The sequence below is a fragment of the Balaenoptera ricei genome, chromosome 8 (assembly GCF_028023285.1).
Source record: "Balaenoptera ricei isolate mBalRic1 chromosome 8, mBalRic1.hap2, whole genome shotgun sequence".
Lineage (NCBI taxonomy): Eukaryota > Metazoa > Chordata > Mammalia > Artiodactyla > Balaenopteridae > Balaenoptera > Balaenoptera ricei.
In genome coordinates this window covers 74,377,551-74,394,510 of record NC_082646.1, presented here as the reverse complement: position 1 = coordinate 74,394,510, position 16,960 = coordinate 74,377,551, and the positions used below count along the sequence as shown (strand labels likewise).

At 39.8% G+C, this 16,960-nt stretch overlaps 1 protein-coding gene and 1 long non-coding RNA gene across 3 annotated transcripts in view; one reads left to right on the top strand and one right to left on the bottom strand.

Annotated features, from left to right (window-relative positions):
* Positions 1-4,142, top strand: part of LOC132370693 (uncharacterized) — a 37,804-nt gene extending 33,662 nt beyond the window's left edge. The window contains exon 3 of the long non-coding RNA XR_009504665.1: positions 3,708-4,142. This is a non-coding gene — a long non-coding RNA (uncharacterized LOC132370693). The remainder of the gene's footprint in view (positions 1-3,707) is intronic.
* Positions 1-16,960, bottom strand: part of NUCB2 (nucleobindin 2) — a 109,640-nt gene that overhangs the window by 78,499 nt on the left and 14,181 nt on the right. Inside the window, exon 2 of one of the 2 annotated variants that reach the window (XM_059931207.1) lies at positions 7,386-7,556. The exons of the other annotated variant lie outside the window; for it this stretch is intronic. The gene's annotated coding sequence lies outside the window, so the exon portion shown is untranslated. The remainder of the gene's footprint in view (positions 1-7,385; positions 7,557-16,960) is intronic. 2 annotated transcript variants of the gene reach the window in all.

Genomic DNA, 16,960 nt, shown 5'->3' with positions numbered 1-16,960 from the left:
TCATCGCGGTGCGTGGGCCTCTCACTATCGCAGCCTCTCCTGTTACGGAGCACAGGCTCCAGACGCGCAGGCTCAGCAATTGTGGCTCACAGGCCTAGTCGCTCCGAGGCACGTGGGATCCTCCCAGACCCGGGCTCGAACCCGTGTCGCCTGCAGTGGCAGGCAGACTCTCAACCACTGCACCACCAGGGAAGGCACTGAAGTTTAGAGTTTTAATGCCTAACCTTCAGATTGTGAATATTTATATCAGTCAGTAAATGGCAACGTAAAGGAAGTCAGGCTTATATTTGAATTTTGGTTAATACACTTACCAGCTCGGTCCCTTTGGGAATGTTACTTCACTTTGCTGAGACTCAGTTAATCAACCTATTGAAAGAGGTTAATAAATTTTTTTTCTTTTTTTCTTTTTTTTGGCCGCACCACACCACTGCGGGATTTTAGTTCCCCAACCGGGAGTTGAACCTGGACCCTCAGCAGTGAAAGTGGGGAGTCCTAACCATTGGACCACTAGGGAATTCCCGAAAGAGGTTAATAAACTCTTAAAAGAGTTCTTATCTTTTAGAGATACATACTGAATGAAATGATGTGATGGATGGGATTTGCTTCAAAATAATCCAAATGTAGGGGGAAAGTTGGATGGGTGTATAGTTGAAACAAAACTAGCTAATATGTTAATCGTTGACACAGGGTGATGGGTACCTAGGGATTCATTATACTATTCTCCCTACTTTTGTATATGCTTGAAAATTTTCAATTAAAAGAATGAAAAAAAAAATCCTCATAGGTCTTTGTGAATATTAGAAAATATATGTGAAAGTGCTTTAGTCTGGAATAATAGCGACCACTTTTCAAGCATTTACTGTGTGCTATATGCCATTCAGAACACTTTATATACATTATTTCATTTAATTATCACAACACTTGCATGAATTAGGTAATTGTTATTATCTGCATTTTAGAGATGAGGAAAAAGAGACACAGAATTTAAGCAACTCACCCGAGGTCACGCAGCTAATAAGTACCAAAATCAGATTCAAACCTTAGTTGACCTCCAGAGCCCATGCTACATTGCCTCTCATCTGATAAGCATTTGAGTAATAGCCAATAATAGCTGCCATTTTTTGTGTTCCAAACATACTAGGCATCATCCTAAATGTCTGCTCTACTTTATCTCTGATTTGTTCATTTTTTTCCTTTTACTCCTTATGCCTACTGTTTAAAAGTATCTGTCCTAAAAGTTGGAGAAACAAAATAATTTCCTTGAAGTCATTAGTTAACAATTAAGGAGTATTGATCAGGAATATTATATTTCTTAGAGAGGAAGAGATCAGTAAGGCTTGAAGGAGTAAGAAAAACCCTTTTGGACCTGGAGCTTCAGCATCCCACAGACCGCCTTTGAGAAGGTGATAAATCTCTGGACTTTCTTCTCCAGAAAAAGCACACATATACATACACACACAAAATTTTGCATTTGATTTCAAGAGGCTTGTGAATTCCCTGAAAGCCATCTGAGAATCCCTGGCCTAGCTAAGAGGGGGGAGAATATTCCTGGCAGAGGTCACAGTACTATTAGTCGCAGAAAGGTGAGTGGAACCATCTGCTGGATGGCCTAGTGCTTGTAAGGAAACAGGGAATCAGACCAGAGAGGCAGAGTGGTAACTAGTCTATGGAGCACACTGCCCTCTGTTCTTACACTTGGATCCCACCCCTAGAAATTTATCTTAAGGAAAAATTAATATAATCATTATTTACAACACTAAAATATCTACATAAAATAATACTATAATACTATCTAATATTGTAACTAAGAAAAAACTGGGAACAACTGAAATTTCAATAATAGAAAACTATTAAAAATTAGGGTGCTTCAAATTGCAAGAATACTATACAGCCATTAAACACAGTCATTGTAAAGCCTTTGTATAAACAAGTGTCTAGAAAAATTGTCCAAGATTTTAAAATAGGCAGAAGAGATTACTGGTGTCGTTTCTGTGGAATGCTAGAGGTTATCTAGCGGACCAACTGAGGATAAACTGATTCTATACGGATGTGCACTTCAGATTGTCTTTCTTCTAACTAGGCTGTTTTACAATTCTTCAGGAAGTTAAATTGTAGAAAACTGATAGTAATGCAAAAGATCTTTGTCCACAAAAATACATGTGAATTTTGTCTGATAGAAATATAATTAATTTCTACTCTGTAAAAAGATGACCCAAAACATTACATTATATTGTCCTATAAGATATTAATCAGATTTGCATCTCTTAGCAAATTTATTTCATCATTCCTAATTGCCTCTATTTATCTATTCTTCAAATTCTCCTTTGAATTGGTCTTAATATCTTACTGATTCCCATATTAATTAACTAGGTGAAAAATCCTTAGCACCTGCATTAGTTACTCATTGCTTTGTACCAAATAACCCCCAAACTTAGTGGCTAAAACAGCAGACACTTATTATGTCACAATTTCTGTGAGCTAGGAATCTGCAAGTAGCTTAGCTGGGTCTGGGTCAGGGTCTCTCATGAGACTGCAGTCTTCTCAAGGCTCGACTGAAAAAGGATTTTCTTCCAAGCTCACTCATGTGGTTGTTGACAGGTCCCAGAAGATCTGCTTCTAAACTCACTCATGTGGGCATCTTCACAGGGCTGTCTCATGACATGGCAACTGGCTTCTCCCAGAACTGAGCAATCCAAGACAGAGAGAGAATAGCCATGTGGAAGCAACAGTCTTTTTATAACCTAGTATCAGATATGACATCATCATTTCTGCCATATTCTCTTCCTTATAAAGGGTCCAGCTAAAAATTATTTTGAACTGAAGGCATTTGATAACAGACAGGTACAAGAACAGGTTTTTCCCCACCCCGAACTCCCTTTATCTGCCTAAAAGCAGAGCCTCCCAAAAGAAGCTCAACTGTCATACGTCTTCTTCCAAGGAGTTTCTTAACCAGGGAAGATTGACCCTATCACCAGAGAGGGCTGTCAGCACCAGGATAAGAGATTACCTAAACAAAACTAGTCTATCTCCCACCTATTCCCCTAAGGGCCATTTATCTTTTCTAAAAGTCATTTGTTTTCCCATAAGTGCTCTTTCTCCATCTCCCCTTTCCCTATTAAGATGGTATATAAGCTCCAAATTCTAACTGCCCCCTTGAGTCACATTTTTCTGTGCGCTCCTGCAAACATATGTGGATTTAAAATTTGTCTTTTCTCCTGTTAATATAAGTTTTTTATCAGTTTAAGTCATAGGCTCCCAATTAGTAAACCTGAGAGAGTGGAGGAAAAGTTTTTCCTTCCTGACACTTAGAAGCCAGTCAATAAGAGCAGCCCTGCTCAACGTGAGGGGACTACACAAGGTCATGACAAGTAGGAGGCAGAAATCATTGGGGCCATTTTAGAGGCTGCACCACAACACATGTGCACAAAAGTCATGCTTTTAAGTCTGAAAATTATACTTTAACACAAGGAAAAGTCTTATGATGTAAAATCACATAAAAAGAGCAGACTATGAAAATGAATATATACCATTATTTCAAACACAGAAATAATACTATGCCTACGGACAAATACTGGCAGAGACAGAAAGAGAGAGTAAAAGAAATGTCTAAGAATATAACAGCTGTGTGAGAGTGGAGTTTAAAATCTGGGGCTTTTCTTTATTTTTATTAATTCTTTTTTTTTTTTTTTCTTTAAAATCACCTCAAGGGACTTCCCTGGTGGTCCAGTGGTAAAGAATCCACCTCGCAATGTGGGGGACGCAGGTTTGACCCCTGGTCGGGGAACTAAGATCCCACGTGCTGCAGGGCAACTAAGCCTGCGCGTGGCAACCACTAAGCTCACGCACCTCAACTGCGTGCCACAAACTACAGAGCCCACGCACCCTGGAGCCTGCGCCACAACTAAGGAAGAGAAAACCTGCATGCCACAACTAGAGAGAAGTCCATGCGCCACAACGAAGAGCCCGCACTGCAATGAAAGATCCCACGTGCCTCAACGAAGATCCCACATGCCGCAACTAAGACCCGACACAGCCAAAAAAGATAAAGAAAATAAATAAAATAAATATTTAAAAAAATAGCAATAAAAATAAAATCATCTCAAATATTATTTTGTTTTTTCAACACAAAAGATAAAATCAAAAGAAGGCTTGACCTCACTGGTATATAAAATATGAAGTCCTAAATTAATCAAACAGGAATGCATCAGGATGAAAGTAAAATTTTTTTTTAATTTTTATTTTTTTTAATTTTTATTTTTGGCTGCATTGGGTCTTTGTTGCTGTGCACCAGCTTTCTCTGGTTGCGGAGAGCAGGGGCTACTCTTCATTGCAGTGTGCAGGCTTCTCATTGCAGTGGCTTCTCTTGTTGCGGAGCACGGGCTCTAGGTGTGCAGGCTTCAGTAGTTGTGGCATGCAGGCTCAGTAGTTGTGGCACAGGAGCTCTAGAGCACAGGCTCAGTAGTTGTGGTGCACGGGCTTAGTTGCTCCATGGCACGTGGGATCTTCCCAGACTAGGGCTCGAACCTGTGTCCCCTGCATTGGCAGGCAGATTCTTAACCACTGCGCCACCAGGGAAGTCCCCCAAAGTCAGTTTTAAGGAATAAAGGAATTTGCTTCAGTTTCAGTTGCATTTTCTCTAAATTAATAAACTGAGGCAGGACTTCCCGGGTGGCGCAGTGGTTAAGAATCCACCTGCCAATGCAGGGGACACAGGTTCGAGCCCTGGTCTGGGAAGATCCCACATACCGCGAAGCAACTAAGCCCGTGCGCCACAACTACTGAGCCCACACCCCACAACTAATGAAGCCCACGCCTAGAGACCATGCTCCACAACAAAAGAAGCCACAGCAATGAGAAGCCCGTGCACCCCGATGAAGAGTAGCCCCCGCTCGCCGCAACTAAAGAAAGCCCGAGTGCAGCAACAAAAACCCAAAGCAGCCAAAAATTAATTAATTAATTAATTTTAATAATAATAATAATAAAATAAATTAACTGAGGCAAATTTGGAGCCAGGTTGACTGAATACTCTGAACTCCTTTTGAATAAGTGAGTGGCATGTTTGGTCTGCTCCCTAGCCAACACATCAGCAATGAATAGAGGGCTAGTTCATGGTTAACAACTGTCCCTCTGCGAGGGGGAGAGAGAAAAGCCCTGATTTGTAGCATTTGCAGGGATAAATACTCCTACCATGGCCATTTTTGCAATGTCATTGAGTGCAGAACTGGGAAGAGATGTGCAGTAATACACACTGTTATATAAGATTTCCACCCTGCAGATAGTTGATGTAAATACCTTCAAGAACATAGGTAATGGTAAAATGTAGCAGAATAAGGAAGTGATGAGTTTTGATCATTTTTTTGTCTTTGTTCATGATGTAATTTATTTAATTGTAAGTTTATAAAAGTTAATTTTTAATAATGGCATTGTTTAACAGCTGGCTCACAAAATTCCTAAAAATTGAACAGCTGGCTCTCTTGAGCTGTTACAAACCAGTTCTGACATAACAATAAAGATCAAAAGTTTGCTCTCTATCAGCTGCGTGATAGTGAAAGGTAAGTGGTTATTGCCAGCAAAAATTATTGGCCTAAAAATTAGGAATTTGCAGAAGACAGTTTTATCACCAGATTTCTTTTCATTCAGAATTAGCTTCACAGGTATAAATATAAAAGTATGTGTTGATCTGAGACTCCAGTTTGGAAGGATTTGTGAGTGGAGACATGAATGACTTTAGAAAGAGGTAATTTCTGCTAGAATCTAACAACCAAATGGCTCTAAAATAGAGCCCATCAAGAGATTTGAACAGACAGTTCATAGTAAAGAACTAGAATGGCCCTTCATCATATGATAAAAAGACTCGTCTTTCAAGAGAGTAAGACAAGTCACAGACCAGGAGAAAATATTTGCAAAAGACATATGTGATGTAGGACTGTTATTCACAATATACAAAGAACTCTTTAAACTCAACAATAAGAAAACAAACAACCCAATTGAAGAATGAGCAAAAGACCCGACAGCTCACCAAAGAAGATATACAGATGGCAAATAAACATATGAAAAGATGCTCAACGTCATATGTCATTAGGGAATTGCAAATTATAATATCAGTAAGATACTACTACACACCTATTAGAACGGCCAAAATCCAAAACACTGTTAGCACCAAGTGCTGAGAAGGATGTGGAGCAACAGGAACTCTCATTTATTGTGGTGGAAATGCAAAATGCTACAGCCACTTTTTGGAAGACAGTTTGACAGTTTCTTACAAAATTAAATGTACTCTTATTATATGATCCAGCAATTGCACTCCTTATCAAAATGAGTTGAAAACTTATGTTCATACAAAAACCTACACACAGATATTTCTAGCAGCTTCATTCATAATTGCCCAAACTTGGCAGCAACCAAGATGTCCTTCAACAGATAAATGAATGAAGAAACTGTGGCAGATCCTGACAGTGGAATATTATTCAGCCCTAAAAAGAAATGATCTATCAAGCCATGAAAAGACATGGAGAAATCTTTAATGCATATCACTACGTGAAAAAAGCCAATCTGAACAGTATGATTCCAACTACATGACATTCTGAAAAATGCAAAACTATGGAGAGAGTAAAAAGATCAGTGGTTGTCAGAAGTTAGGAGAGTGGAAGGGATGAATTAGCAGAGCACAGAATATCTTTAGGGCAGTGAAACTACTCTGTAGGATACTATAATGGTAAATACATGCCATTATAAATTTGTCCGAACTCAAGGAATGGACAAGAGTGAACTATAAGGTAAACTATGGAATTCAAGTGATAATGATGTGTCAGTATAGGTTCATCAATTGTAACAAATGTACCACTCTGGTGGGAGATGTTGATAGGGGAAGAGGCTGTGCATGTGTGGGAACAGGCAGTATAAGGGAACTCTGTATCTTCTGCTCAGCTTTGCTGTGAGCCTAAAAGTGTTCTTAAAAATGTCTATTTAAAAAAAAAAGGGGGGAGACCTTCAAGATGGCGAAGGAGTAAGACATGGAGATCACCTTCCTCCCCACAAATACATCAGAAATACATCTACATGTGGAACAACTGCTACAGAACACCTACTGAACGCTGGCAGAAGACCTCAGACTTCCCAAAAGGCAAGAAACTCCCCATGTACCTGGGTAGGGCAAAAGAAAAAAGAAAAAACAGAGACAAAAGAATAGGGACGGGACCTGCACCTCTGGGAGGGACCTGTGAAGGAGGAAAAGTTTCCACACACTAGGAAGCCCCTTCACTGGCAGAGATGGTGGGTGGGTGAGGGGAAACCTTCAGAGCCATGGAGGAGAGCGCAGCAACAGGGGCGCAGATGGCAAAGCGGAGAGATTCCCGCACAGAGGATCGGAGCCGACCAGCACTTACCAGCCTGAGAGGCTTGTCTGCTCACCCGCCCGGGCGGGCGAGGGCTGGGAGCTGAGGCTTGGGCTTCGGTCGAATCCCAGGGAGAGGACTGGGGTTGGCTACGTGAACACAGCCTGAAGGGAGCTGGTACGCCACAGCTAGCCAGGACGGAGTCCGGGAAAAAGTCTGGACCTGCCGAAGAGGCAAGAGACCATTGTTTCGGGGTGCACGAGGAGAGGGGGCTCAGAGCACCGCCTAAATGAGCTCCAGAGACGGGCGCGAGCCGCAGCTATCAGCGTGGACCACAGAGACGGGCATGAGATGCTAGGGCTGCTGCTGCCGCCACCAAGAAGCCTGTGTGCAAGCACAGGTCACTCTCTACACCTCCCCTCCCGGGAGCCTGTGCAGCCTGCCACGGCCAGGGTCCCGTGATCCAGGAACAACTTCCCCAGGAGAATACACGTTGTGTCTCAGGCTGTTGCAACGTCACACTGGCCTCTGCCGCCACTGGCTCACCCCGCATTCCGTACCCCTCCCTCCCCCCCCACGCCTGAGTGAGCCAGAGCCCCCTAATCAGCCACTCCTTTAACCCCATCCTGTCTGGGTGGGAACAGACGCTCTCAGGCGACCTACACGCAGAGATGGGGCCAAATCCAAAGCTGAACCCCAGGAACTGTGCAAACAAAGAAGAGAAAGGGAAATTTCTCCCAGCAGCCTCAGGAGCAGCGGATTAAATCTTCACAATCAACTTGATGTACCCTGCATCTGTGGAATAGCTGAATAGACAATGAATCATTCCAAAATTGAGGCGGTGGACTTTGGGAGCAACTGTAGACTTGGGGTTTTTCTGTATGAGACTGACTGGTTTCTGGTTTTATGTTTATCTTAGTTTAGTATTTAGAGTTTATTATCATTGGTAGATTTGTTTATTGATTTGGTTGTTCTCTTCCTTTTTTTTGTATATATATATGTATATATTTTCCTTTTTCTCTTTTTGTGAATGTGTATGTGTATGCTTCTTTGTGTGATTTTGTCTGTATAGCTTTGCTTTTACCATTTGTCCTAGGGTTCTGTCTGTCCGTTTTTTTTGTTTTTTTTTTGGAATAGTTTTTAGCGCTTGTTATCATTGGTGGATTTGTTTTTTGGTTTGGTTGCTCTCTTCTTTCTTTCTTTCTTCTTTTTTTAATTACTTTAATTTTTTAATTTTTAATAATTTTTGTTTTTTATTTTAATCACTTTATCTCTTTTTATTTTCTTTCTTTCCTTCCTTCCTTCCTTCCTTTCTTTCTTTTTCTTTCTTTCTTCCTTCCTCCCTCCCTCCCTCCCTCTCTCTCTCTCTTTCTTTCTTTCTTTCTTTCTTTTTCTTTCTTTCTTTCTTTTTTCCTACCTTTTCTTCTAAGCTGTGTCGCTGACAGGGTCCTGGTGCTCCAGCCGGGTGACAGGCCTGTGCCTCTGAGGTGGGAGAGCCGAGTTCAGGACATTTGTCCACCAGAGACCTCCTGGTTCCACGTAATATCAAACGGTGAAAGTTCTCCCAGAGATCTCCATCTTAACGCTAAGACCCAGCTCCACTCAACGACCAGCAAACTAAGTGCTGGATACCCTATGCCAAACAACTAGCAAGACAGGAACACAACCCCACCCATTAGCAGGGAGGCTGCCTAAAATCATAATAAGGTCACAGACACCCCAAAACACACCACTGGACGTGGTCCTGCCCACCAGAAAGACAAGATCCAGCCTCATCCACCAGAACACAGGCACCAGTCCCCTTGACCAGGAAGGCTACACAACCCACTGAACCAACCTTAGTCACTGGGGGCAGACACCAAAAACAACAGGAACTACAAACCTGCAGCCTGCAAAAAGGAGACCCCAAACACAGTAAGTTAAGCAAAATGAGAAGACAGAGAAACACACAGCAGATGAAGGAGCAAGGTAAAACCCCACCAGACCAAACAAATGAAGAGGAAATAGGCAGTCTACCTGAAAAAGAATTCAGAGTAATGATAGTAAAGATGATCCAAAATCTTGGAAATAGAATGGAGAAAATACAGGAAACGTTTAACAAGGACCTAGAAGAACTAAAAAGAGCAAGTAAACAATGATGACCAACACAATAAATGAAATTAAAAATTCTCTAGAAGGAATCAATAGCAGAATAACTGAGGCAGAAGAACGGATAAGTGACCTGGAAGATAAAATAGTGGAAATAACTACTGCAGAGCAGAATAAAGAAAAAAGAATGAAAAGAATTGAGGACAGTCTTAGAGACCACTGGGACAACATTAAGTGCACCAACATTCGAATTATAGGGGTCCCAGAAGAAGAAGAGAAAAAGAAAGGGACTGAGAAAATATTTGAAAAGAGTATAGTTGAAAGCTTCCCTAATATGGGAAAGGAAATAGTCAGTCAAGCCCAGGAAGCACAGAGAGTCCCATACAGGATAAATCTAAGGAGAAACACACCAAAACACATATTAATCAAACTACCAAAAATTAAATACAAAGAAAAATATTAAAAGCAGCAAGGGAAAAACAACAAATAACATAAAAGGGAATCGCCATAAGGTCAACAGCTGATCTTTCAGCAGAAACTCTACAAGCCAGAAGGGAGTGGCGAGACATATTTAAAGTGATGAAAGGGAAAACCTACAACCAAGATTACTCTACCCAGCAAGGATCTCATTCAGATTCGATGGAGAAATTAAAACCTTTACAGAAAAGCAAAAGCTAAGAGAATTCAGCACCACCAAACCAGCTTTGCAACAAATGCTAAAGGAACTTCTCTAGGCAGGAAACACAAGAGAAGGAAAAGACCTACAATAACAAACCCAAAACAATTAAGAAAATGGTAACAGGAACATACATATCAATAATTACCTTAAATGTAAATGGATTAATGCTCCAACCAAAAGACATAGACTGGCTGAATGGATACATAAACAAGATCCATATATATGCTGTCTACAAGAGACCCACTTCAGACCTAGGGACACATACAGACTGAAAGTGAGGGGATGGAGAAAGATATTCCATGCAAATAGAAATCAAAAGAAAGCTGGAGTAGCAATTCTCATATCAAACAAGATAGACTTTAAAATAAAGACTATTACAAGAGACAAAGAAGGACACTACCTAATGATCAAGGGATCAATCCAAGAAGAAGATATAACAATTGTAAATATTTATGTACCCAACATAGGAGCACCTCAATACATAAGGCAAGTGCTAACAGCCATAAAAGGGGAAGTCGACAGTAACACAATCATAGTAGGGGACTTTAACACCCCACTTTCACCAATGGACAGATCATCCAAAATGAAAATAAATAAGGAAACACAAGCTTGAAATGATACATTAAACAAGATGGACTTAATCGATATTTATAGGACATTCCGTCAAAAAACAGCAGAATACACTTTCTTCTCAAGTGCTCATGGAATATTCTCCAGGATCGATCATATCTTGGGTCACAAATCAAGCCACAGTAAATTTAAGAAAATTGAAATCATATCAAATATCTTTTCCAACCACAAAGCTATGCGACTAGATATTATCACTTACAGGGAAAAATCTGTAAAACAATGCAAACACATGGAGGTTAAACAATACACTACTTAATAAGCAAGAGATCACTGAAGAAATCAAAGAGGAAATCAAAAAATACCTAGAGACAAATGACAATGAAAACACGATGATCCAAACCTATGGGATGCAGCAAAAGCAGTTCTAAGAGGGAAGTTTATAGCAATACAAGCCTACCTCAAGAAACAAGAAAAATCTCAGATAAACAATCTAACCTTACACCTAAAGGAACTAGAGAAAGAAGAACAAACAAAACCCAAAGTTAGCAGAGGGAAAGAAATCATAATGATTAGAGCAAAAATAAATGAAATAGAAACAAAGAAAACAATAGCAAAGATCAATAAAACTAAAAGCTGGTCCTTTGAGAAGATAAACAAAATTGATAAACCATTAGCCAGACTCATCAAGAAAAAGAGGGAGAGGACTCAAATCAATAAAATTAGAAATGAAAAAGGAGAAGTTACAACAGACACCACAGAAATACAAAGGATCCTAAGAGACTACTACAAGCAACTCTATGCCAATAAAATGGACAACCTGGAAGAAATGGACAAATTCTTAGAAAGATATAACCTTCCAAGACTGAACCAGGAAGAAACAGAAAATATGAACAGACCAATCACAAGTAATGAAATTGAAACTGTGATTAAAAATCTTCCAACAAACAGAAGTCCAGGACTAGATGGCTTCACAGGTGAATTCTATCAAACATTTAGAGAAGAGCTGACACCCATCCTTCTCAAACTCTTCCAAAAAATTGCAGAGGAAGGAACACTCCCAAACTCATTCTATGAGGCCACCATCGCCCTGATACCAAAACCAGACAAAGATACTACAAAAAAAGAAAATTACAGAGCAATATCGCTGATGAATATAGATGCAAAAATCCTCAACAAAATACTAGCAAACAGAATCCAACAACACATTAAAAGGATCATACACCACGATCAAGTGGGATTTATCCCAGGGATGCAAGGATTCTTCAATATACGCAAGTCAATCAATGTGATACACCATATTAACAAATTGAAGAAGAAAAACCATATGATCATCTCAATAGATGCAGAAAAAGCTTTTGACAATATTCAACACCCATTTATGATCAAAACTCTCCAGAAAGTGGGCATAGAGGGAACCTACCTCAACATAATAAAGGCCATAAATGACAAACCCACAGCAAACATTCTCAATGGTGAAAAGCTGAAAGCATTTCCTCTAAGATCAGGAACAAGACAAGGATGTCCACTCTCACCACTATTATTCAACATAGTTTTGGAAGTCCTAGCCACGGCAATTAGAGAAGAAACATAAGTAAAAGGAATACAAATTGGAAAAGAAGACGTAAAACTGTCACTGTTTGCAGATGACATGATACTATACATAGAGAATCCTAAAGATGCCACCAGAAAACTACTAGAGCTAATCAATGAATTTGGTAAAGTTGCAGGATACAAAATTAATGCATAGAAATCTCTTGCGTTCGTATACACTAATGATGAAAAATCTGAAAGAGAAAATAAGGAAACACTCCCATTTACCATTGCAACAAAAAGAATAAAATATCTAGGAATAAACCTACCTAGGGAGACAAAAGACCTGTATGCAGAAAACTGTAAGACACTGATGAAAGAAATTAAAGATGATACAAACAGATGGAGAGATATACCATGTTCTTGGATTGGAAGAATCAATATTGTGAAAATGACTATACTACCCAAAGCAATCTACAGAATCAATGCAATCCCTATCAAATTACCAATGGCATTTTTTACAGAACTAGAACAAAAAATCTTAAAATTTGTATGGAGACACAAAAGATCCCGAATAGCCAAAGCAGTCTTGAGGGAAAAAGACGGAGCTGGAGGAATCAGACTCCCTGAATTCAGACTATACTACAAAGCTACAGTAATCAAGACAATATGGTACTGACACAAAAACAGAAATATAGATCAATGGAACAGGATAGAAAGCCCAGAGATAAACCCATGCACTTATGGCCAACTAATCTATGACAGAGGAGGCAAGGATATACAATGGAGAAAAGACAGTCTCTTCAATAAGTGGTGCTGGGAAAACTGGACAGCTACATGTAAAAGAATGAAATTAGAATACTCTCTAACACCATACACGAAAATAAACTCAAAATGGATTCGAGACCTAAATGTAAGACCGGACACTATAAAGCTCTTAGAGGAAAACATAGGAAGAACACTCTTTGACATAAATCACAGCAAGATCTTTTTTGATCCACCTCCTAGAGTAATGGAAATAAAAACAAAAATAAACAAATGGGACCTAAGGAAATTTAGAAGCTTTTACAAAGCAAAGGAAACTACAAACAAGACAAAAAGACAACCCTCAGAATGGGAGAAAATATTTGCAAATGAATCAACGGACAAAGGATTAATCTCCAAAGTATATAAACAGCTCGTGCAGCTCAATATTAAAAAAACAAACAGAAATTAACCAAGATGGCGGAGTAGAAGGACGTGCTCTCACTCCCTCTTGTGAGAGCACCAGAATCACAACTGGCTGCTGGACAGTCATTGACAGGAAGCCCCTGGACTTCACCAAGGAGGATACCCCACGTCCAAGGACAGAGGAGAAGCCACAGTGAGACGGTAGGAGGGGCGCAATCAGAGTAAAATCAAATCCCATAACTGCTGGGTGGGTGGCTCACAGACTGGCGAACACTTATACCACAGAAGTCCACCCACTGGAGTGAAGGTTCTGAGCCCCACGTCAGGCTTCCCAACCTGGGGGTCCGGCTATGGGAGGAGGAATTCCTAGAGAATCAGACTTTGAAGCCTAGTGGGAATTGATTGCAGGACTTTGACAGGACTGGGGGAAACAGAGACCCCATTCTTGGAGGGCACACACAAAGTAATGTGTGCATCGGGACCCAGGGGAAGGAGCAGCGACCCTGGGGGAGACTGAACCAGACCTACCTGCTGGTGTTGGGGGGTCTCCTGCAGAGACGAGTGGTGGCTCTGTTTCACCGTGGGGATAAGGACACTGGCAGCAGAGGTTCTGGGAAGTTCTCCTTGGCGTGAGCCCTCCCAGAGACTGCCATTAACCCCACCAAAGAGCACGGGTAGGCTCCAGTGTTGGATTGCCTCAGGCAAAACAACCAACAGGGAGGGAACCCAGCCCCACCCATCAACAGTCAAGTGGATTAAGGTTTTACTGAGCTCTGACTGCCACAGCAACAGGGAGGGAACCCAGCCCCACCCATCAACAGTCAAGTGGATTAAGGTTTTACTGAGCTCTGACCGCCACAGCAACAGTCAGCTCTACCCACCACCAGAGGCTCCCATCAAGCCTCTTAGATAGCCTCAACCACCAGAGGGCAGACAGCAGAAGCAAGAAAAACTACAATCCTGCAGCCTGTGGACCAAAAACCACAGTTACAGAAAGATAGAGAAGATGAAAAGGCAGAGGGCTATGTACCAGATGAAGGAACAAGAAAAAACCCCAGAAAAACAACTAAATGAAGTGGAGATAGGCAACCTTCCAGAAAAAGAATTCAGAATAATGATAGTGAAGATGATCCAGGACCTCGGAATAAGAATGGAGGCAAAGATTGAGAAGATGCAAGAAATGTTTAACAAAGACCTAGAAGAATTAAAGAACAAACAAACAGAGATGACCAATACAATAACTGAAATGAAAACTACACTAGAAGGAATCAATAGCAGAATAACTGAGGCAGAAGAACGGATAAGTGACCTGGAAGACAGAATGGTGGAATTCACTGCTGCGGAACAGACTAAAGAAAAAAGAATGAAAAGAAATGAAGACAGCCTAAGAGACCTCTGGGACAACATTAAACGCAACAACATTCGCATTATAGGGGTCCCAGAAGGAGAAGAGAGAGAGAAAGGACCAGAGAAAATATTTGAAGAGATTATAGTCGAAAACTTCCCTAACATGGGAAAGGAAATAGCCACCCAAGTCCAGGAAGTGCAGCGAGTCCCATACAGAATAAACCCAAGGAGAAACACGCCGAGACATATAGTAATCAAAGTGGCAAAAATTAAAGACAAAGAAAAATTATTGAAAGCAGCAAGGGAAAAACGACAAATAACATACAAGGGAACTCCCATAAGGTTAACAGCTGATTTCTCAGCAGAAACTCTGCAAGCCAGAAGGGAGTGGCATGATATACTTAAAGTGATGAAAGGGAAGAACCTACAACCAAATTACATGAAATTTCTAAAAATCTTATATTTGTATTTGTATGGAAATATGTATGGAAATATGTTAATATAAATGTTTCAGACATTACATGAAATTTCTAAAAATCATATTTGTATTTGTATGGAAATATGTATGGAAATATGTTAATATAAATGTTTCAGACATTACATGAAATTTCTAAAAATCTTAAAAAAAAAAAAAAAAAAAAAAAAAAAAGAACCTACAACCAAGATTACTCTACCCGGCAAGGATCTCATTTAGATTTGATGGAGAAATCAAAAGCTTTACAGACAAGCAAAAGCTAAGAGAATTCAGCACCACCAAACCAGCTCTACAACAAATGCTAAAGGAACTTCTCTAAGTGGGAAACACAAGAGAAGAAAAGGACCTACAAAAACAAACCCAAAACAATTAAGAAAATGGTCATAGGAACATACATATCGATAATTACCTTAAACGTGAATGGATTAAATGCCCCAACCAAAAGACATAGACTGGCTGAATGGATACAAAAACAAGACCCATATATATGCTGTCTACAAGAGACCCACTTTAGACCTAGGGACACATACAGACTGAAAGTGAGGGGATGGAAAAAGATATTCCATGCAAATGGAAATCAAAAGAAAGCTGGAGTAGCTATACTCATATCAGATAAAATAGACTTTAAAATAAAGAATGTTAAAAGAGACAAGGAAGGACACTACATAATGATCCAGGGATCAATCCATGAAGAAGATATAACAATTATAAATATATATGCACCCAACATAGGAGCACCTCAATACATAAGGCAACTGCTAACAGCTCTAAAAGAGGAAATCGACAGTAACACAATAATAGTGGGGGACTTTAACACTCCACTTACACCAATGGACAGATCATCCAAAATGAAAATAAATAAGGAAACAGAAGCTTTAAATGACACAATAGACCAGATAGATTTAATTGATATATATAGGACATTCCATCCAAAAACAGCAGAATACACGTTCTTCTCAAGTGCGCACGGAACATTCTCCAGGATAGATCACATCTTGGGTCACAAATCAAGCCTCAGTAAATTTAAGAAAATTGAAATCATATCAAGCATCTTCTCTGACCACAACGCTATGAGATTAGAAATGAATTACAGGGAAAAAAACGTAAAAAAGACAAACACATGGAGGCTAAACAATACGTTACTAAATAACCAAGAGATCACTGAAGAAATCAAAGAGGAAATCAAAAAATACCTAGAGACAAATGACAATGAAAACACAACGACCCAAAACCTATGGGATGCAGCAAAAGCTGTTCTAAGAGGGAAGTTTATAGCTATACAAGCTTACCTAAAGAAACAAGAAAAATCTCAAGTAAACAATCTAACCTTACACCTAAGGAAACTAGAGAAAGAAGAACAAACAAAACCCAAAGTTAGCAGAAGTAAAGAAATCATAAAGATCAGAGCAGAAATAAATGAAATAGAAACAAAGAAAACAATAGCAAAGATCAATAAAACTAAAAGTTGGTTCTTTGAGAAGATAAACAAAATTGATAAGCCATTAGCCAGACTCATCAAGAAAAAGAGGGAGAGGACTCAAATCAATAAAATCAGAAATGAAAAAGGAGAAGTTACAACAGACACCGCAGAAATACAAAGCATCCTAAGAGACTACTACAAGCAACTTTATGCCAATAAAATGGACAACCTGGAAGAAATGGACAAATTCTTAGAAAGGTATAACCTTCCAAGACTGAATCAGGAAGAAACAGAAAATATGAACAGACCAATCACAAGTAATGAAATTGAAACTGTGATTAAAAATC